The sequence below is a fragment of the Saccostrea cucullata genome, unplaced genomic scaffold (assembly GCF_032062105.1).
Source record: "Saccostrea cucullata isolate Sc308-1 unplaced genomic scaffold, CSIRO_AGI_Scuc_v1 ctg2024, whole genome shotgun sequence".
NCBI lineage: Eukaryota > Metazoa > Mollusca > Bivalvia > Ostreida > Ostreidae > Saccostrea > Saccostrea cuccullata.
The window spans coordinates 34,241-58,279 of NW_026937550.1; the positions used below are offsets into that span (position 1 = coordinate 34,241).

Below are 24,039 nucleotides of genomic sequence, written 5' to 3' on the forward strand. Positions count from 1 at the left end.
CAGAGAAGTTTGTGTAAAAATTTCGATCTTCTGCAATAAGTAGTTACTGAGGAAACAAGCATCTACAATAAGTAGTTGCTGAGAAAACTGCGACGAAAATTAAGTATGTATGAAACGGACAGACACACAGACAAACAGGAAGTTGACATCGGGTTTGAACAAAAACGAATCCAACATATGACATGCCTCAGAGAAGATTGTGTTAAAATTTCAAGCTTCTGCAATAAGTAGTTACTGAGGAAACAAGCATCTACAATAAGTAGGTGCTGAGAAAACTGCGACGAAAATTTGTTATGTATGAAACGAACAGGCACACAGAAAAACAAAAGTTGACATCGGGTTTGAACAAAAAAGAATCCAACACACAGAGAAGATTGTGTTAAAATTTCGAGCTTCTGCAATAAGTAGTTACTGAGAAAACAAGCATCTACAATCAGTAGTTGCCGAGAAAACTGCGACGAAAATTTGTTACGTATGAAACGGACAGACACACAGACAAATAGGAAGTTGACATCGGGTTTGAACAAAAAAAAAATCCAACATATGACATGCCTCAGAGAAGATTGTGTTAAAATTTCAAGCATCTGTGATGAGTACTTGCTGAGAAAACTGCGACAAAAAATGTAATGGATGAAACGGACAGATGCACAGACAAACAAGAAGTTGACAACAGATTCAAGCAAAAATGTATTCCAACGTATGGCATGCCTCAGAGAAGATTGTATGAAAATTTCAAGCATTTGCAATGAGTAGTTGCGGAGAAAACTCTGACGAAAATTTGTTACAGACGGACACACAGACACACAGCTACACGGACACCCAAACAGACAGAGAGACAGACGGACACACACACATGGGTAAAACAATATACCCCCCTCTCCCTCGGAGCGGGGGTATAATAATTAATCGCTGCTGACAATGATTTCAATACATTGTAAGCATTCTAAATATCAAAAGAAATATAAGGATGAATTACACTATTAGTTACACAGTCAGTTTGTGACCAATACGGATTCATACAGGGTGTTAAATGGAAATCCGTATTGGTATTGAGTCCCAATACGGATTTCCATTTCATACCCTGTATGAATCCGTATTAGGTCACTAACTGACTGTGTTGCGAATTTATCCCGCTGATGAGCATATTTCACCATAAAAAAATATTTCTGCATATTATGAAAAAATAAGTTTTAATCCAATAACAATCAACATAAAATATCGTTACAGTAACAAGAAGTTTAACTAAACTACATACGTAAACCGTATCTTAGCTGCCATTTTTATTTACAATAACAACGCTTCGCGTGTCCGATTTTCATATTACTCCTTGCCGGAGACGTAATACGGAAAATTTCAGGGCGTCATGTGATCAGGTTTTATCCAATCAGTAATCTACAAATTTGTGATGAAGCGGGATAAATTCATTTACAATACTAATACAGTGAAGTTAGTATTAGGTTTATTTCAATGGTATGTGTTATTTCAATAGTGTTTAAAATGTGGTGGTACGATGTTTTGAAACGTAATTTCAACTTCTTTCAAAAATAATCATTCACAAGTAGTCGTAATCTTAATAGTTAATTCAATAAATGAATTAAAAATGTTAGGAGAACTTAAAAAACAATTAATCCTTGTATTTTTTAAAATTTAAGTTTCTTCAACAAGTCTTGCAATGTGATATTAGCATAAAAACAATAAAAAATAATTATTTTAATCACTTTAAATTTTGAAATCTATATTTTAAGTAATTGATATTGAAATCTTTATATCTAAAGTGACCATTATTTCAATAATGGTTGCAACCTTTGTTTGGTATTAAAATGCACAACTTAACACTATTGTAATAATTATTTCAATAGTGGTCGTTTTGAAAGAGTGGTTACAACCTATGTTCGATATTGAAATGCACTCTCAACCACTATTGAAATAATGATTTCAATAGTGGTCATATTTCAATAGTGGATGCATGCTGTGTTTGCTAATGAAATGCACTTTCAACCACTATTGAAATCATTATTTCAATAGTGGTCGTATTTCAATGGTGGTTGCATGCTATGTTCGCTAACGAAATACACTTTCAACCCCTATTGAAATTATTATTTCAATAGTGGTCGTCATTTCAATAGCGGTTTCAACATAGCTATCTGAAGTAGGTTTTTAAAAACCTAAGTATTAGCTTTATGTCGTGCTGCCCTTTTGCACAGTTTTGGTTATCGTACTAATTAAATAATTTGGGAATTTTGAGAGACCCTTTATTAATAACAAATGCTTTTAGCCATGTTTAGTTTTGATTTGGCTGCGCTGTAACCTTAAGGAAGAGCAAAACGTGGATCAAATTTAAAACGATGTACGATTTTACGTCTCGGAATGGAATTGCTGATTACCGCGCATAAAATTCTATTTGTAGAGCAACGCTATCTATAAATTATTTTATCCAATCAAAAAAGTATTTCTTCCTAAATTTGCACAAATAATGGCCAAAAATCGTTCTTTGAAAACCTGTTAATACTCCAGATGACAAATTTTATTTTATGATATAAATTCTGCGACATGAAACTGTAATGCTGTAATTTTACCTGCTAAAATGAAATAAGAAAGGAAACTTACCCAATGATTCTTCAGGAATAAAATACAGTGTAACGTTACTTAAAAAACAAAAAGAATATTTCATTGTTTATTAAATCCTAAACAGTTGCATAAACATGATAATCTTGTCAATATATAGTGTCTTTCTCATTCATTATTAATATTAGTACGAGTAAAGGAAAAAATATTTTAACATAAATCATACAGTCCTAATTTTCAAAAGCCTTCAACATGTATAAAGTAAACTCCGATAAAAATTTAAAGAGTTTTCTCATGACATGCATTTATTTCATTTTAATATAAGCTCAAGACCTGTTACTTAACTATTTAAGGAATGACTGTAATTCTTGGCCAGATTATCGAGTATAATATCAGTTTACGCTTTATAATCCGCGAAGCGGATTATAAAAAAGCGTAAACTGACCCAAACCATATTATACTCGATAATTTGGCCAAGAATTACAGTCATTCCTTATAATTTTAAAATAATTAAACAATTATGGATGTAAAATTGTGTCGTTTTTTAACTTCGAATTTGCCGCTCAATAATACAACCGTAGTAACGGAAGTGATGGGAAGCAAGGGGAAGTAAAAACTGATACATAGATCTAGCAGCCATGATGCTTGTTTACATGAGGTAAGATCGAGCAACTGTTTGAAGTTAAAGGTTGGTACATTCATTAAATCTGGAATTTTTCATGAATCCAAAGGACTGGAAATGATCGAGGGGATTGATGGATACAGATGATTCAGCTGGTTGTCAAGGGGGTGTGTCCCCATACCAAACCAGATTATACAAAATGTTATGCGTTCCTTTTTGGAAATCAACCAATGAGAGACAAGAATACAAACAGAATTAAATTATTAACTCGTCTAGCTGTAACTTACATTAGATTTCTAAGTGTCCCTGTAAGAAATGCATTTTATTGTCCTCATTAAGGACATGTTTATTTGAATTGTTATCTTTTTCCCTGTGTGTATCCTCGTACAACTCTACTAATAGTATATATTATCTAATTACCGACAAAAGTATCACTCTCCACTGACATTACATTAAAAAATATGCGTCCTCTTGTGTCTCTGTAAGTCAAGAGTTGCTGAATGCCTTTCCACACACATCACATTTATAAGGCTTTAAACCTGTAAGTATCCTCTTGTAAATCTAAAATGCACTTGAGCCGCTGAATGCCTTCCCACACACATGACATTTATAAGGCCTTTTCACATGTATGTGTCCTCATGTGTCTCTGTAACTCACTTGAGCCGCTGAATGCCATCCCACACACATCATATTTATAAGGCTTTTCACTTGTATGTGTCCTCTTGTGTCTCTTCATTGCACTTAAGTCGCTTGATGTCTTCCCATACACATCACATTTATAAGGCTTTTCACCTGTACGTGTCCTCATGTGTCCCTGTAAATGTTCTGGCATGCTGAATGCCTTCCCACACGCATCACATTTATAAGGCTTTTCACCTGTATGTGTCCTCATGTGTCGCTGTAACTCACTTGACTGGCTGCATGTCTTCCCACACACATCACATTTATAAGGTTTTTCACCTGTATGTGTCCTCTTGTGTGTCTGTAAGTTATACGACTTGTTGAATGCCTTCCCACACACATCACATTTATAAGGTTTTTCACCTGTATGTGTCCTCTTGTGTGTCTGTAAGTTATACGACTTGTTGAATGCCTTCCCACACACATCACATTTATAAGGCTTTTTACCACTATGTGTCCTCATGTGCTTCTGTAAGTCACTTGAATGGTTGAATGCCTTTCCAGTTACATCACCTTCATATATCTTATCACCTGTATGTATTAAATGTGCCTGTATGAATATTTACTCTGAATAAACACATGTATATCATTTATATAGATTTGTTTAAGAATCTTGTCATTCTAATATTGTTTACAAGAGCTATATTACACATTTTTTCTTGCGATAAAACATAATTTTTCAGAATATCATTTGCTTTTACCTCTTGTTAGTTCTTCATGAATTTTAACTTCTATATCAGTATGCTTTTTACCAGAGCATGCAAATTTTGATGTACTGTCAGATATGGTGATGTTCTTGCACACTGAAGAATCAGTAAGGATATCCAAAAAAAATCTTTTCACTTCTCTTTCAACCTATGTTAATATTATAGATATCATAGATATATCATTGCAATTAAGAATTTCATATCTTATAACTGCAAACGTGTGTGCAAACAATTTGAGTAGTTATTTCGTGTTAGCGCATTACGAATATTTTTTGCACACACCGTTACAGTTATGAGAAGTCCTCTATATCTTTAAAAAACTAATTACTCATAGCTATTGTTTACGGTAAATATAAGCAGTATTCTTAATCACAAAAGACTCCAGTCTTGTATTCCACCATATTTCAAGTTAAAGACTACACCTTGTAGTTCCTACAAATACACATCGATCATCGCTTCCAAACTTTTCAATTACATAAACAATTTACATGGCCTGGATACCGGCTATCTGAAACATAATCCTCCTTCATGTTCATATTCTTCTTTGCCCTATAACTATAGTCCTCTTGGACACGTTATTACAGGTGACGTAAATATAGTTAATAACGAGGACCTTAGATCACTTATTTTAAAAGGTCCTAAATATAGGGAACCCCGATCCTTCAACTGGCGTCGGAATTTCATAAATATTATGGATTCTGTTGAAAATTACGCCAGACGATATGAGAAAGAAGACGTTGACACCTTGTCAGAATGGATAAAATATATAAGATCTATGTTGAAGTCGCGTATTAGGAGATTGAGGGGCAAAATGAAAACCATCTATCCTTCTGTGTTCAATAAACCAGAAGTGAAAAAAGAATTCGATACATGATCAGTACGCACTGGTTCCTGCCAACAAAGCAGGTAACAACATTGTCTTCGTAAGGTTCATTACGTTAATTGCATTCTAGAAGAACTTGGATTTAATTCTACAAATGGTAATCCTACTTATACTCATACTTCCCTTTCTAAGGAAGAAATTCTTCAAAATCACGTGTCAGTTTTGAATACTTTTAATATTCCACAGAACCAAAATGAATTTGAACTACCTTATATATATTGGATTCCGAAACTTCATAAGAATCCTTACAAACAAAGATACATTGCAGGTTCCAGTAAATGTTCAACCAAGCCTCTTTCATTACTCCTCACTATGATATTGACAGTAGTGAAGGAAAAACTTCAAGAGTACTGTTCAACTATATATTCAAGAAGTGGTGTGAATCAGATGTGGATACTTAAAAATTCTAAAGAACTCTTGGACAATTTGAAATCACAAGACTTTACAAAAATCACCAGCATAAAAACTTACGACTTTTCAACTTGAAACACAACATTTCCCCACGACAAATTAAAATCAGTGAGGAGTAATGAAAGAGGCTTTGGACTTTATTGTGCCCTAAAAATTTTAAACTTCATGTTCATAAGAAGTTATGAAATTGGCTTTAACAATAGTTGAGTAGATGAATATGAAAAATCATAAAAGAATATGGCATAAAGGAGGACCATTCTGGAAATATGACGTCACTAATTTGGTAAATTTCTAAGTTTAATGCAGAAAAGCCTCAAAATGACTCATTTTTGTGCTTATTTTCCTTCAGAAAATAGTGTCTGCCACTGTCGCCCACATGAATTTTTGGATATATTATGTAAACTGCTTTAGAAAATAACATATTTAGAAATCTTTGTGGGCGACTGTGGCATAATATGTTTTCTGAAAGAAAATTCCACTGAAAATTAATGTCTTCTGCAACTTTTTAAGAAAATACGGGAAAATGCACGAGTTAATGAAGTCACAATTAGCATTTAGGAAATCATATGAGAACCAGAAGTCTCTGTCGAGACTGTAGCTCTACTGGTTTGTACTTATCAAAAACCATTGCACTATTCTATGTATCTTAGTGTAGTCTACTTGTGTGCCAAATTATATTGAAATCAGACAAAAACTGTAGAAGGAGTAGCGTTTTAAAGGAATTTCACAGAAAATTCTATTTTTTGTAACCATGGCAACACCGTTCATCGAAATCAAAAATCGATGCACCGTTCATCGAAATCAAAAATCGATGCACTGTTCTATGTATCTTAGTGTAGTCTACTTGTGTACCAAGTTATACTGAAATCAGACAAAAACTGTAGAAGGAGTAGCGTTTTTAAGGAATTTCACAGAAAATTCTATTTTTAGTAACCATGGCAACACCGTTCATCAAAATCAAAAACCGATGCACTATTCTATGTTTTAGTGTAGTCTAAATATGAAATCGGACCAAAACTGTAGGAGGAGTAGCGTTTTTAAGGAATTTCACAGAAAATTCTATTTTTAGTAACCATGGCAACACCGTTCATCGAAATCAAAAACCGATGCACTATTCTATGTATCTTAGTTAGTCTACTTGTGTGCCAAGTTATACTGAAATCAGACCAAAACTGTAGAAGGAGTAGCGTTTCAAAGGAATTTCACAGAAAATTCTATTTTTAGTAACCATGGCAACACCGTTCATCGAAATCAAAAATCGATGCACTATTCTATGTATCTTAGTGTAGTCTACTTGTGTGCCAAGTTATACTGAAATCAGACAAAAACTTTAGAAGGAGTAGCGTTTTTAAGGAATTTCACAGAAAATTCTATTTTAGTAACCATGGCAACACCGTTCATTGAAATCAAAAACCGATGCACTATTCTATGTATCTTAGTGTAGTCTACTTGTGTGCCAAGTTATATTGAAATCAGACTAAAATTGTAGGAGGAGTAGCGTTTTGAAAAATTGTTTACAGACGGACAGACAGACAGACGGACGGACGCCGGACGCATTACTATCGCATAAGCTCTTCTGGTCTCTGACCAGTAGAGCTAAAAACGATTTGTGTATTCTTGCTACATGGAATTCCAATGATTAAAAAAGAATAAAATTTAATTTCTTTTATCACTTGCATATTTTTGAAAAATTCCGGGCTTAATTTGTTCTGAAACTGTACCCTGTTCTTTCCCGTATGAAATCTACATTGCATATTTATATTTACACGTTATTTTAAAATATAACAAATCCTGTAAAAATTATAATTTTATTATTATTGTGCGTTTTTTATTAAACACTTAGACACTCTTATTAAATTTTCTATTATAATGAATTTTAATATTTTTTTTTAAATTTACATTTAAATTGTTCTAACTCCGCAGAAACGCAAGGCACCTTAAATTTTCCGTATCAAATAACTGACCGCCTCCTGGCGGCCGGTATTTATTATTAAACAAGCCTCTGACAGGTCTGCAAATTCAGAGTGGACAACATATCTGTAACAGGTAAGAAGAAAATGTATGGCTGGACCGGGAATAAAACCCTGAACGCTTCATCATTATTCAGGTCCTCTTGCAAGGCCGATATCTACGGCCCAAACCATTACAACTGTACACAAATCTCACAGTCAGAAGTTTTTAAACAATTCTCTGGCCTTTTGTAAATTTTGTGAATCATTTTATTTTCCCTTTTATATATACAGTATATCGTGTTTATTATACAAATCTATTTTAACATAATTGTGTTGGTTAATTTAATTAAATGACATAAATTTATAAAGATTATTGCTTAGAAGATATTAAAATACTTTTCTTTGATGAAAACATTATCCCTATGTTTAAGCCAGGAATTTTAGCTACAACTCAGTATGAAACTTTTTTTTCCAAGAAATTTGAACTTTTATCGTGGCCCCGTTTACCCCTATGGGTCAAGAGTTGAACAAACAAACTTGAATCTTCATAACAAAAGTGTGTTCCTCTGTTCTTGAGAAGAAAATTTGTAAAGATTTTTCCTTTATACTTCCATATTAAACAATGTTAAACTTGTTTAACCATTTCGACTCCATCCTACCCCACGAAGGCATGCATGTCTTAAACTAACTTGAATCTAACCCACCTGGGGATGCTTTCACATTTTCAAATGTCAAATCATTGCTTTGTTGCTCTTAAATAGAAGAATTGTCATAATAGTGGCCCATTCATACCTTTGAGGGATCATAATTTGCACAAATTTGAATCGACACTATCAGATAATCATAGGATTCCATATATTTGGTCAGAGCGTCTGCTCAAGAGCTGCGAAGTAAGGAGTCAATCCTTATGTGGCAGATTCGAATCCCACCGTGGAGTCCTGTGGATATGACCGTATAAATTGAGGTCCCTTGTGGCAGTAGGTGCTAGCATGAAAAGGATCCCTCCCTGCTCAATGGCATTGATTGAGAAGATTTTTCAATGATGTTAACAATTTTTCACCATTTCTAAATGAACAGACATGATCACAGGAAGAAACAAGACCTTTCAGTTAAAACTGAAAGGCGGCTTTCAGTAACTTTTCAGTGGCCATTCAGCCACTGAATGGCACATACATTTCAGTGACCTTTCAGTTGCCTTTCAGTCACATTTCAGATACCTTTCAGTCACCATTCAGCGGACACATTTCCATCAACTTTCAGTGGCCTTTCCATCAACTTTCAGTGACCTTTCCATCAACTTTCAGTGACCTTTCCGTCGACTTTCAGTGACCTTTCCATCAACTTTCAGTGACCTTTCTGTCGTCTTTCAGTGACCTTTCCGCCACCTTTCAGTGATATTTAAGTCTCAATTTAGCATTTTTTTCACTAGCGTATTATTTTATAATCAGATATTTTTCCTAAACAAGGAAGCAATATTTTGAATAAAGATTTATTATTCAATCTTAATTGTTTTTTTTTTACTTATCGTGATCAAATCGGATACCTTAAAATATGTCTAAGTAATTATTATAATTTTATAAAATATGTGAGACTTCTTCAAAATGATTTTTAATTTTCTAGTTACATTTAGAAAACAAAAATTCTTCAAGTGATAAAAAATGATGATGATAACCGATTCAAAATTTAAATAAATGCATAACATTCTATAGTGCTATACGTGTATTTTTTCATGAAAATATATAGTTTTGATTGATGAGACAGAATTCATATTATTTAAACCATTTCTGGAAGATCGCAAGTATTACTGATCAATTTTATTTCTTAATTATGTCATTGTCAAAACTGCAGGATATTTAGTTTTTGAAAGACATTATTTTAAATTCATTACAAGAATAAATAAATCGTTTATACATGCCTCTTGTAGAAAAAGAATATATAGGAGATTTTAGCTTTTCTTAATGATATTGCTTTAATAAAATCATTAATTCTACTAAGTTTCTAGATAGAGAATTTACAACGATCTTAAATCTTTGACACAGGAACAGGTGCCTGTCTCTGATAATTGTCATCATCCCGATAGGAGATGTGTAATTAATTAGTCTGTCCCCAAAATCCGCGCAACTAACATAAAATATACAAAAGATATACAAGATTCTGAAATCGAACCAAAAAGGCAAAATTATAGACAAAAAAAAATTGAGTCAAGGTCATGGCACACCCTATGGTCATGAGAAATCTCTGTCTGAAATATTAGATTCTAATGTTCCTCCGCAAGAAAGATATGAACCAGATAAGATGGAAGGACGGTGATTTCTATAAATTGTTTTAATACATTTTATATCACTAACAATGATATCTCGAATACCATAGATTATCATCAAAGTGATATTTTATCTCACTCCTTTATTCTTTAAGATTTGCACTCTTGATATCTTGAAACATCTGCTATCTTGAAGTTTTACATCAAGTTTGAGATAACAATGTTTGACTGTAGTTTGAAACTCACCTGATATCCTGCAGATCTATCTGAATCTGGATAGGTAACATTTTCTTTTCCTTTCTTTCGGCATTTCAATACATGTCTTTTATGAAAGTCAGAGGTACTGAAGCAGAGTTTGCAATATTGGCAAGGAAATACATCTGCATTAAAAAAGACATATTTTTGCATTAATGTTCTAGGTATTTTTATGAGGGAAATTTTGATCCCCCAATGTTTTGTTTAATATTGAGAACATTTATCCATTTCAAAAGATTTTTTGCATTAAGAGCAGCTTTTTATGACAATTTAAGAGTAAATAAATTTAGACGTAATTACCATCCGGCACTGTATATGGTTTAGTATTTGTGAACAAACTGTATCCATGTTTGTATTTACAGTGGTTTCCCATGAATTCTTTGCTGCTGAATCCAATTTGACACCAAGGACAGCAGAACACTTCTACAAATAATCATTTGACATAGTGACATTATCGTAATTTAAACAGACATTGTTTGAAACTTAAATGACAGAAAAAGTGAGCAATCTCACAAACCCCACGCTCCCCCAAAAGTCGAAGCGCTGAAATTTCCCAAAAAAATAAAGGAATCAAAATTTCTGGTAATATGTACATGTATCTACACATTTTGTCCTAAATATCTGCAAAGTTTGATGAAATTCTGTGCAGCGGTGTCTGAGGAGTTGCGCTGACAAAAATTTCCATCTCTATATTCAAAATATGGCCAAAAATGTAAGTTTAAAAGTGCGAAAATTCCCGGACAAAAATAAAGGAATCGGAATCTCCTGATAATATACACATCTACACAATGTGCCCTGAATAACTGCGAAGATTGACGAAATTCTGCGCAGCGGATTTTAAGGAGTTGTGATTACAAAAAAAAAAAAAAACAGGACTGACGGACAGGTTTAAAACATTATTTTGCGACTTGTTGCGTGGGGTATAATAAATATTATTTTGAAATTTAAATAAAGGGGTATTTTATGATATAAAAACAATAACTTCCATTCAATGGTTGATATCTATGGATGTCCATGTTTCTTTGGAAAATAAGAAAAAGGAAAGGAAAGAAAGAAAAATAGACATACAAACAAACAAAAACCACACAAACAAATTTATTACCCTCTCCTTTCACAATTTTTGGAGTGGCATCCATTTCTTCTCGATATATACCTAGTTCTTTCCCGTAATCATGACCGTACGGCGGGGATATCTTTAAAAGATCTATAATATATTTGTCCTTTGTACTGAAATGCCACAACATTCTGTTCTGAATCTGATCTGGCGCAGTTGACATATCTCATCCAGTTACTGTGGGGTTCTTTAAAAGCATTCACAAAATGACTTGGTTGGCCCTTTTTATATATCTACAAGAAATAACACTGTGAGATTGAGAAGTTGTAAAGGAAATGCAGTAAATCTCGTTTAGTAAGAACACAGGTATTGCGTATATTCCCGAATATAGTGAAGTAATCTTGGATCCCAAACTATGCAAATTTAACGAAATCCTAATACGGATATAGCGAATTATGGATAAAAATATTTTCCAGGTCTCAGTGACTTCGTTTTACTGTAGTCAAAATTTGAGATAATATAAAATGTGCATATAGGCCAATAAGCCTCCAATATATGCTTTTATATATTATATAGTTAATAAATAGTCTAAGACAAAAAAAACTAATAATAATCCAGAAAATTTTAGCGCTCAATATCTTGGTATTTTATTGAACACTAACTAATTTGTAATACGTATATAAGTATGCCTGAAACAATCCGAATACAAGCGTTCAATATCGAAGGCCCCATTCTTAACAATGAATGTCGTCGGTTCAACATCTCGGAGGCAGATTTATGATAGAAGGTGACTTTTAGGTAAGAAGTGTTCATTTTCAGGCAAAATTAAAATTATTGATTGATATTAATTTAGTACGTATAAGCCTCAATAATAAAATATTTCATTGCAATGTTGTACTCTAAAGGACTAAAACTTATTTCATATAAACAGGAGTACTTGGCAGAGTACTTCTGCAAAGAATCGTATTTATAACTCACGTAATGTCACTGATGATGTATATATGTTCAACTTGGTAAAAATCTGTATCAGAGTTGCATGACAAAGTCAGAGTTTGTAAAACAATCTCATTCAGCAAATTATCATTTTTGCAAGGTTTTTATTGTTACAAAATCAAGAAATGTTGATTCATTGCATTGCTTGATAGCAGGTGGAGTACTGAAATCAGCAACTGTTGAAAACATTGCTACTTCAGGTTTGAATTTTCATCATTTAAATCTTATATGGAAAAGAAATGGTGAAGATGGTTTGTTAAATGTATTGTATGCAAAGAACAGTATAGATTAACTAAGGGTTATTCAAGTTAAGCAATTACTTGAGGGATAAAAGCTATGTTGTTATTTTCAGATATAGAGTTTTTACACCTAATTTCATTTTTGATGGTTTATATCCCTCATGAAAATTTGTTTTATGCATTATTTTTTTTTTAAATATAGTAACCAAGATGCATAAGTATATCAGTTGATTTGATATAATGCAAGAGCACGCTATACACGTATGAACATTGTCTAAACAAGGATAGTCATTGATAAACAAATTGATGAAACAAGAATATGCAAACATGTTCATAATTTATAATTATGTACAACATTTTATAAGTATTTTCATAATTTTATATAAACATGTTCAACAGTGATGTGCAACAGAATGATCATTTACAATCCATAACTGTCATAGATTTTGCCTTGTGTGCACTTGATTATTACAATATGTACAATGCTATGATGTGTTTGTAAATTGAATATATGGATCACATTATAACACGTTTATCCTTATGATTATTGTATAAGCATATTCAATAGCGAAGAGCAACAGAATGATTATTTTATAAGCATGTTCAATAGTAAAGTGCAACGGAATTATGTACAATTCATAACTGTCATGGTTTTTGCCTTGTGTGCACTGGATTCTTACAATGCTATGATGTGTTTGTAATTAGATATTTGGATCATATTTTTGAACACACGTATATTGTACAATGTCTTTTCTTCAAGCTGGTAAAAATTACTGTTTTTATGACAAATCTGTTCTGAATTTATGCATTGGTAGAAATAAGAAGCAGGTAATAATATTTGACATTACATGTCCGGTTGTTTATCCTACCATAAGTCATTTTTTTCATTAACATTGTATTATTATACCCCCCCCCCCCTCCTCGCTTGAAAGGTGGGAGGGTATAAAGTTATCGGTATGTCCGTCCGTCCGTCTGTTGCGCTTTGGGGTACCCATCTCTTATCCGCAACTCCTCTCATATCAATGAAGGAAATTTAATGAAACTTTCACAGAATGTTTATAACATATTGCCATTGTGCACCTCCTATTTTACTTTTTGATCTGCAAATATATTTTGGATTTTCCAGAGCAAAACATGGATACTGTCATTATATTCATATGGGAGCCTAGGTAGGGGTATTATTTAGTGAGCTCACTGCTCACAGTACCTCTAGTTTTGTTCTGTATTACTTATATAAATAAATATATTTATGTAAAAATAATTATTTTGTATCACTTTAAATCAATTTTAAGGCCATTGATAGATTTCTAAAAAATAAAGGGAGGCAATGAAGAACGTGCCTTTTTAAAATTTTCTTTGGTATTTTTTTTTTATAAATGAGTAAATGCATTCAAATGGAAATATTTAAGAAATTTATGCCATAAAAATATCACTATTTTTTTTTCATTGTGAGTCGGATACCTTTTATGCACTAACTCAAGTTAGAAGAGTTCATTGAAGATGCAATTTTTTTCATCATAAATACTGTAACACTTAATTTATATCACTTACATGTGCCCAATGGGAAAAAATCACATTTTTTTTTTCTTCACTAATACCTTAGCAAAACTCATGATTTGTTTTTCAATTTTAGTTCCATAAATCAAAGTACTGAACGCACTCATGGGAGTTGAACATGGTGTATAATAAAATCTTTGATCGGGAGGTTAAGTGAGTATTTCTTACCCCCTGCTTGAAAAGCGGGAGGATATTTATTAATCTGGAATTCCGTCCATCTGTTTGTTACGCTTTAGGTATACCCATCTCTTATCCGTAACTCCTCTTACACCACTGAACGAAATTTTTATAGAATCTTTATTACATATTGCCGTTGTGCACCTTCTATTACTTTTTCATCCTACACATAATTTCGGTTTCCCATTGCAAAACATATTCATATTTGAGGCGGTTGATCATTTATAGAATTCACTGCTCACATGCAGTCTTCAAATTTGTTATATATTTTTCCTTGGCACCTTTACCCATGTGTTATGAAAATTTCAGTTTCGCAGGAATAATATCAATATTGATATAATGTGGATTTTAACACAGCATCCTTTTAAGAGCTAACAGGTTTGTTATATATAAAAATTCTCTGTGAATATAAATGTATTTCAGTTACACGAACATTATACATGGAGTACGTCAGAACTTAATCTTTTTTAATATTGTGAAGAAAAAAGCAATACCAAGTTAAAAACAAATATTTAATGACCAAACATAAAAACAGTGGTATATGTGAGAGTTTGTGAGCGTACAAATTATCTGGTATGTAAATGAGGTTTTCCTTTTATTAAAAAAATATACTTCATTTTGTTGCTTTTAATCGCGATTTTACGAAAACATGGGTGTCCGTTTTTGGTTTTACTAGTAACATTTATAACAGAGTACTAGATGTAACGCTTTTGGAAGGTGATACTGCTGATTTACTAATAAATACGCATATTTCCTAAAGTTTTAATGCATTAATGAATTAATTTAAACCAAGGAAATGTTCATGAAAAGTTTGAATAAATTCTCTGCACCGGTAAAAAAGATATTGCTAAAAATCCGGGACCCCCGGGCGTCGAGAAGACTAGATTCACCGCTTGCTGTCAGTAAAGTTGTCGTTCGTATCTCTTTCAGTGTATGACGCTACACTGAAAATGAGTTCCATTACGAAAAACTTTTGAGGTTCTTTATAATTTAGTTTTACTTTTAACAAAATCTAATATTCAAAGTAGGATTACTTTATCATTACATTTAGTTACATTTCAAATTATGAAAATGAAAGAAAAAGTGAGCAGACTCACATACCCCACGCTCCCCCACCCGGTAATATGCACATCTACAAATTGTGTCCTAAATATCTGCAAAGTTTGATGAAATTCTACGCAGCGGTTTATGAGGAGTTGCGCTGACAAACTGTTCACCACTATATTCAAGATATCCCAAAAAATCTATGTTGTAAAGTGCCAAAATTCCCAGAAAAATAAAGGAATCAGAATTTTCTGGTAAAATGCACATCTATACATTGTGTCCTAAATATCTGCGAAGTTTGACAAAATTCTGTGCAGCGGTTTATGAGGGGTCGCGCTGACAAAATATTCATCTCTATATTCAAGGTATGGCCAAAAATCTAATTTGAAAAGTGCCAAAATTCCCAGAAAAATAAAGGAATCAGAATTTCCTGGTAATGTGCACATCTACACACTGTGTCCTAAATATCTGCGAAGTTTGACAAAATTCTGTGCAGTGGTTTATGAGGAGTTGCGCTGACAAACTATTCATCTCTATATTCAAGGTATGGCCAAATGCCTAAGTTAAAAAGTGCGGAAATTCCCGGAAAAAAATAATGGAATCGGAATTTCCAGGTAATATGCACATCTACATATTGTGTCCTAAATACTGCAAAGTTTGACGAAATTCTGTGCAGCGGTTTATGAGGAGTTGCGCTGACAAAAAAAGAGGACTGACTGACTGACGGACGGGTCAAAAACATAATACCTCCCGCAACTAGTTGCGTGGGGTATAATTAGATCAATTCAGGAGAAAATGACATGAACTATTTGTGGCGGATATTTATGTATGTTTTCTGTTGAATATCATCGGAGTAAATCGGGCGACACAGTAGCCTCGCTTTCGGCTCTATATAATCAACACAAATTCCTGCGCATGTTAAATACGTGATGGCCATGGGAGATTGAACATAGTTCAATTCCCAAAAATTATAGGTGAAATCTTCAACCACCCTTTCATTGCCAAACAGTTTTACCGGAGATTAAAATGTTGAAAACGAAATCTATAAAATGTCATAAATGAAAAGTTAAAAATTTCCACAAACTTCCAGAAATGAAATGTAGCCATTTTTTTTTCAGACCAGCAAACTACAAATTTTTAGTTAGCTAATTTACCTGGACTTTGAACAACATACCTGCCAAGCATATCCAGTTTCTTGTGCTTCATCCTGATTTTCAGTTAGTTCTCCCTCATATGGACCAAATCTTGTTCTTTTCAGGAAAAATTTATCAGCAAATACCCCAAATCCAGCATTGACAATGTTTGACTCTCTTACTGAGAGGCCGACTGGAAGCGTCTTCTTTGCTCTGTCAGGAATACCTTGGGGTTGCTAAAAATTAATCAGTTAAATAGAACCTCCATAGCTGGCCAGTTAATTAGCAAACATACTTATAAATGTGTAAGAAGGAAATTGGAAAAGATAGTTTTTAAGTTTGAAAACTCTATAAATATTAAGCAATGCAATATCTTACTTCTGAATTGTTGTCCTCTAACAGTGAACCACTTATTTGACAATCATCTATTTAAAAATCTCCTTCATGTTCCTACATATCCTATCTATATACTGGACAATTTCCTTCACGTTTCTATATCTTATTTCTGTTTCAGTGACCATTAACAGTGGACCATTTATTGGACAGTCTCTTCAATACTATCAGTGACCACTAAAAGTGGACCATGTACGTATTAAAAAATCTCCTTCATGTTCCTACATGCTATGTCTATAGCAGTAGCCACTAAGAGTGGACAATGTATCGGACAGTCATCTTCATGTTCCTATATCTTATCTCTGTATCAGTGACCACTAACAATGGACCATGTACTGGACAGTCCCTTTCATGTTCTTATATCTTACCTCTTTATCAGTGAGCACTAACAGTATACTATGTATTGGGTCAGTTCTCTTCATGTTCCAATATCTTACCTTATATCAGCAGTCTCGTTTAATGTCTTCATTTCTTTAGTTCTATGGTCGATACAATAACCTTGTCAGCAAATACAATTTATCATTGATTCAAATGCTGACTGACGTTTTTCATACCAATTGATAGTCCGTTATTTATACACTGAATTGACGACGGATTTTTTTTCCCGTTTTTTCACGATCATGACAATGAGCACACGGCGGGTGTGACTTGTCAGCAGGGGAGGCTCACTCCTCCATTCCAGGCACCTGATCCTATCTCTTATCTTTCGGAGGTCCGTATTTGCTCTGCTCGTGTTTTGTATTGTTTTATGGACTTTGAGATGGAATACTGTTCTTTATCTCCATATCCTTTTTACCTCTGTGTCAGTACCCAACTGGCAATAACATCAGACTGTGTAATAGACAATTTCCTACATGTTTCTATATCTTATTTCTTTTTCAGTGACCACTAACAGTGGACCATTTATTTGACAGTCTCTTAAATATTGTATCAGTGACCACTAAAAGTGGACGATCTATTTGAAAATCCCTTCATGTTCTTACATCTCTGTGTCAGTAATCACAACAATTGACCATGTATTGGACAGTCATCTTCATGTTTCCATACATCGCACCTCTGCATCAGTCACCACTAACAGTGGACCATGTACTGAACAACCCCCTTCATGTTCCTATATCTCATCTCTCTATCAGTTATCATTACAGTGGACCATGCACTGGACAGACGCATCATGCAGGGTTCTAAAAATTATCTCTGTAATAGGGACTAGTGGCCACTATCAGTGGACCATGTATTGGACAGTCCCCTTCATGTTCCTTAATCGTACCTCTGTATCAGTGACCACAAACAGCGGACCTTGTATTTGACAGTTCCTTAAATACTGTATCAGTGATCACTAAGAGTGGACCATGTATTGGACAGTCCCCTTCATGTTTCTACATCTTACCTCTGTACATGATTCAGTGACAGTCCCTTTCATATTTCTATATCTTACCTCTGTATCAGTGATCACTAACAGTGGACCATGCATTGGACAGTCCCCTTCATGTTCCCTATTACATTCCTCACAGTCTGCATTAAAACATAACAAGAAACCCATTCGCTTTATGGGTCACCTGAGTAACATGTAACTACTTTCTAACAATTGAATTTGGTTGTTTTAACCCCCAAAACCATGAAATTCACAAAGAACTTTATTCGGTAATAACCAATATTTGCCCCCCAAATCAAACTTTGATGGAGATATATTATATTAAGTTCTTAAACAGGGGAGTATATGCTGACTTCAAAGCACTGAATATTTTCATAAGTAATGACGCCATATGTACGTAATGACGTCACAAACATGACGTAAATTTCAGTTTTTTATGAATTTTACAGAAAAATGTATATTTCATTGATATTTTGAGTAAAAGTCACCGAACGCATGTGTGTTCAGGATCAATATTTTGATATAATGTGTAGAATGATAATATCAATGAAATATGTCAATATTGTTCCTGAACACACATGCGCTCTCTAAATTTTAAAGCTAAAATTGTTGAGAATTTGTCCATTTTGTCCTCTTTCTGAAAAAGGATATAAAATCGGACTAGTTTGTGACGTCATAAAAACAAAAATTGTGAATACACTGCTTTGACACTATAATATTTTCTGTTAATTTATATTTCTCAAACAATTTATTGAATTCAGCACATTTCAGGAAGTTTTCAAAATTTGACTTTTGTGGGGGCAAATATATGTAATATACCGCATTTAGTTCTTTGATAGAGGCAACATTGTTTATCATAACTTTACACTTAGCATGCTTTTTAGATTACTTATTACCCAGAAGTACTGTAGTAGTAGAGAGTAACAAAGAGAAAATGCACTCCCATCTTATTACCACCAGTTGTGCATCCTATCCCACAGGAACCACCGACCCTGGCGCTACATATATCAAAATTTTGGAAATTTTATAATAAATTTATTTCATCATAAATGGTTGATTTATACAAAAGAGCAGATTTCAAAACATTAATCTATTTTCAGACTATGTTCATATAACACCCTCATCTTCTTGGTACCATTGACCCAGATGCCTAAAATTAATCACTTGGAAAAAGGTTTTTTGCTTCATCATAAATATTTACTAAGATCATTGGCATAATACCCAGAAGCAAAGGAATAGATTTCCAAAGAATTCAAGCATTTTCACAATATAATCATTAGAGCCCTGCCCTAACACCAGAACCCCTGACCCAGGGACCATGAAATTCACCAATTTGAAAGAGACAGTCTTATTCTACATAACTACATGTACATGTATGTACACAGCTAAATTATTTATTGCCCAGGAGCAGAGAAGTTTTTTAAAGTATAAACACATTTTCTAATATACATGTTTAATAAATAGAGTCATGTCCCTTCACCAGAACCGCCTACCCTGGGGCCATAAATTTCGCAATTTTGGTAGAGACTCAATGCTGATTACAATCATGCCAACAGTTTGACTGCTTGATTTCCAGGAGTATCTATAGAAGAATATTTTTAAAAATTGCATTAATTTTTGAGGTTTTGTTGATCTCTGAGGCCCCAGGGGTGCATGCCATAGACCACGAACAAAGATGCTTTGTGCCTTAATTTAAACTGTTTGAGTGGTTGCAGAGAAGAAGCTGAAATGTTTAAATGTTAACAGCCATTCTCTGTAACCACTTGAACTTCGTTGCCACGCATGGTCACCGATTTTGATGAAACTTCACCCATGCTTAGTACTTGACACCAGAAACAAACATCAAACAAAATTTCGTTGCTATGTGTCTCGGTTGCTATGGCAACAGCTGGAAAATTATGAAAAATCGAGATTTTCAGCAACTTTAAATCTTGACTGTGGCTTAATAAAAACTAGAAAAAGGAAACATACCATTCTCACAAAAACATGACACCTTGATGTCACTTATACTGTAAGTAAGTGGTAACCAAGGGTACATTTGGAATACATTTAAAATGCTGAAATATGCTGAAAAACACTCCGTATTCACTAATGGTAGGTGTTATATGCTCAAACTTAATCAACGACTCAAGAAAAACAATGAAAATATTTGACCTTAAGTATATAGGTTTAAGCAATATTATTCTATAAATAACTTTTATGGTTGCCATGGTAACACAGTGTAACCATGCAAAACTAGTAACTAAGATTGGGTTAATGCTACTGTCTTGAGGAAAAACATGAAAATTCAAGACTGGCAAATATGCATCCTTAGGACCGTGCAACACCAAAACCATAAGAAAAATTGGGTATAATTACTACTTTGCAGTGTTACCATGGAAACAAAGTACCAGTGCTTAAAAGTGAATTATTTTTCTCTACATTGAGAATTAAATTGCCATTTAATCAAGAAAAAAATTAAAGGACTCAGCTTGAGTAGTACTTATCTGTTAGAACTGAAGTTGAATATCATATATTGATAAAATTTGATGAAGAAAACAACACTGTTGCTATGGTTACCAAGAAGGGAAAATGTTCGATTTTCTGAACTTTATATCAATATTAAACCCCGTGTGCCAACTTCTTGCATCCACTTAGAGATTGGATGATAGTCAAAATTAAAAGTCAGGTAAGCTGTTAATAAATATCAATCATAAAAGTTTTGGGAATCTACATTTGAGGGTACGTATCCAAGGAAAGAAAATATTTTTAAGGTTTTTTAGCATATATTTTCTGCTTATTTCCATAGCAATGCTCTAGTTAAAGAATCTGATCTGAATTTTTTCAAATGGGAAAACTAGGAGCACACCAACATCTTTAAAAATTGATCATTAGTTATGAGGAAATGTGCTTTTTTTATAAGATAGGATCAGATTTAAACATACAGAATGTTACTTTGAAGGCTCTCTGTGGTATAAAAACCTTGGCAACCATTGCCAACCAAAATGAAATATCATATTTTGTTCTTGGTATATGTTTCAAGGCTCTTTTTTCTGTTATTTGGTCACATTTCATCCTATAATTGCTTTTTATTTTTACGTGTATGACTTTATAAAATTCAATGAATATTTTTTTTACTTTTGAATACTTTGTTTCCATAGTAACGTATGTAATAGTTGATTTACCAAACATGTTTATCATGCATTTGAGACATCTGACCTTCTAATTTTGGAAACAGTCATCGCCAATAGTTTGCTTTGCCGCAAATGTTAACTATGGGGCTCTAAACATGTTAAAAAATGTCTTTTTTCGAACTTTAAGACATGTTGCCATGGTAACTATAAAGCATAGCAACCAATTTTTGCCTGATTTCAGTTTAGGGTATCAATGACTTTTATCATAGAGAGTTTGGAGAAATTCTGAGACTATGCGTGCCACAGCTCCTATATAAAATTTCAAGTCATTACAGAGAATGGCTCTTAACAAACGACGAATGATGACAGACAAAAACAGATAGCAATGGGTCACCTGATTTTATTCAAGTGAACTAATAAGAGACTTTCAATATATCACAACCTTATTATCTAGTGGACCTATTTTTCTTAACCACTTACACCATTTGGGTTTAATGTGTAGCAGAAGTTCAGAAACATATGAAATCATCCCCTGTTGCTTTCCCCATTTGACAATTTATTTACAGGGGTGGACGTCTCTGAAATAATTTTTTCTATTGGGAGTCAATGTATTTAGCCATGCAATATATTAAAAACATATGTGTTCAAATATACAGCATAACGTTTACAGCATAGAATCCTTATTCCTTTAACTAATACGCTTTTATTAAAACTAATAAGACCTACATATAAAATCGTCATCATCTGGCACTTCAACATCCATGTAATTCAGTCTTTGTTGTACTCGAAGTGGATATGTACGCACTTCTGTTTTGTTGGTCTCTTTAATTGTTTTTTTCAGTCTAAAAAATATATAATGGATATTATTTATTTTATTCCAAAATAAAAAGAACAATTACATGTATAATACTACCTAGTATCTATCAAGTAATTATGGTCTACATTAGCATCACTCAACTTTTAATTCTGTATTTCTGTATTTTACGTGTACATTGTATTACTAGTATGCTAAAATTGCTACTCTTTGCTTTGCATATATTATGAAATCTACCACATGTATTGATATAAATTTCATATATTCATGCTCTGCTTTGAACTTGAATAGTTTCAACAGACTTTTGAGCTTGATTTAAATGTTCCTTAAGTCCATGTTTGTTTAAATACTATTGCATATACGGAGCTACTTGCAGAGTTTGACTTTTTATTGCTAAATGTTAAAAACAAGAGAGAACAAGAGATATTCTTTTTCTTATTATGATCTTAAACATCACATGTCTGGTATTAATTTTTTTTAAAACCAGAGGAATGACTGTACGTTTTTAAACATGTATATATTTCCTTTAAAATGGTGGACTGGACATAAACTTTACATTTTTATTCACTTTTAAGATATTTTGTTTTACCTTTACTTTTCTGGGTCTTTTTTCCTTTTGCTCCTTCACTGGGACCGTTAACCTAACTGTTTGTTTCTTTTCTATAGAAATGAAACCAAAATAAAAAAAAAATAACCTTGATATTTTAAAATGAAATGGTATATATATCATTATCAATATCTATTGATATCTAATAATGGATGAAAGATTTCTTTCAAAAAATTATATATTTATCACAGCATACAATGCAGCTCTTCTATGAACTTTATAATTCTAAACTTTGAATGAATAAATTAATTCCAGAATATTGAATTCTGTTCAAAATACCGTTATTTCAGTCTCCATATTTCATTTTCAATAAGTATCAAGCAACAAAAAAATCAAGATATACCAAATGAATATAGTTTGTATACTGGTGAAAGTGATAAAACTGCTCATTCCAGCAATATATGTATCTGAGTCCATGAAATACTGTGCTATACATGTGAAAAAAATAGACTAAAAGAGAGCAAACTCGTGGTAAATGAAGGAGAGCTAGTGAACTATGAAAAACAAGAGAAAGAGAAAAGGGAGCAATTTACATGTAAGAACAGAGTGAATGCAGAAATAGAGTAGATTATTAAGGTTCATGCAGTACCCCTCGTAGACTTGTAAGGTGTCCATTCCTCATCGCTGTCTGATTCCACTTTCTTTAGTTTTCTTTTTGCTCTAGACCTGGGTCCCTTCATAAACTCAGACATCACTGCTGGTAATCCTGAAAATATTAAAATTAATAATACAGTCATTTAACTCATACATGTGGGGGATACTCCAAATGAGATAAACTTATGCTTTATCCATTGATAGATGCTTTATCAATACCCTTGCTTCAAGATTTTTTTTATTGAAACTTTTATCTGTGAATATCTTGCCCTTATAAAATGAATGAAAAGCAACTTGAAAAGCAAGTAAATGACTCGTATATGTCAAAGAAGTGTCCTATTTCATCAAGATATCTGTATTGGCTACTTGAAGACGGATGTTAAACCCCCCCCCCCTTTAAATCGTTTTCGTAGAAATTAAAGCCTACGTGTAAGTAGTTAATTACTTTTAGATTCCTTTAACATCTTTAACAATGCTTTCTTCTATTATTAAAGGTCAAATATAATGATTGTTTGAAAAGACATAATTATTCGTGATTATCAGTCTTTGGTGCAATAACGATCAGATTCGAATGTCTGTTAAAATTCGTGTCACCAACTGTCATCGCTAATCG

General features: G+C 33.1%; 1 pseudogene; it reads right to left on the reverse strand.

Annotated features, from left to right (window-relative positions):
* Positions 1-3,464: 3,464 nt before the first annotated feature.
* Positions 3,465-24,030, reverse strand: LOC134248365 (zinc finger protein ZFP2-like; annotated as a pseudogene).
* Positions 24,031-24,039: the final 9 nt, after the last annotated feature.